This window comes from Triticum dicoccoides, chromosome 5A, assembly GCF_002162155.2.
Source record: "Triticum dicoccoides isolate Atlit2015 ecotype Zavitan chromosome 5A, WEW_v2.0, whole genome shotgun sequence".
NCBI lineage: Eukaryota > Viridiplantae > Streptophyta > Magnoliopsida > Poales > Poaceae > Triticum > Triticum dicoccoides.
In genome coordinates, this window is record NC_041388.1 from 1,928,258 (window position 1) to 1,929,082 (window position 825).

Consider the following 825-nt stretch of genomic DNA (forward strand, 5'->3'; position numbering starts at 1 on the left):
TTCTGGCCCGTTTCTTGGACTATTACTTAGTTTTGGGGCCCCAGAGTGATTTCCACGATTTACGAACCCCGGGGTGCATTTACGTGTCGGTCATCAACACTCGCGGTTTTTGTCGATTCTGACCCGTTTCATGGACTATTACTCACCATTTTGGGGTACCAAAGCGATTTCCATGGTTGTTGAACACCATGGTGCGCTTACGTGTCGGTGATCAACACTCGTGGTTTTTGTCGATTCTGACCCGTTCTGTGGACTATTACTCACCGTTTTGGGGACCCAAAGCGATTTCCATGGTTCTTGAACCCCAAGGTGCGCTTAAGTGTAGGTCATCAACAATTGCAGTTTGGGCCGATTCTGGCCCGTTTCTTGGACTATTATTTAGTTATGTGGGTCCCGAAATGATTTCCACGATTTACGAACCCCGGGTTGTGTTTACGTGTCGGTCAGCAACACTCACAATTTTGGCCAATTCTAACGTGTTTCATGGACTATTAGTCACAGTTTTCAGGTCGCGAAGTGATTTCCATAGTTGTTGAACCCCAAGGCGCGCTTACGTGTCGGTCATCAACACTCATAGTTTTGGCTCATTCTGGCCCGTTTCATGGACTATTACTCACTTTTTTGGGCCCCGGAGTGATTTCCACGGTTAACGAACCGCGGGGTGCATTTACGTGTCGGTCATCAACACTCATAGTTTTTGCCGATTCTGGCCCGTTTATTGGACTATTACTCTATTTTTGGGTCTCGGCGTGATTTCCATGATTGACGAACACCCGGGTGCATTTAGGTGTCGGTCATCAACACTAGCAGTTTTGGCCGATTCTG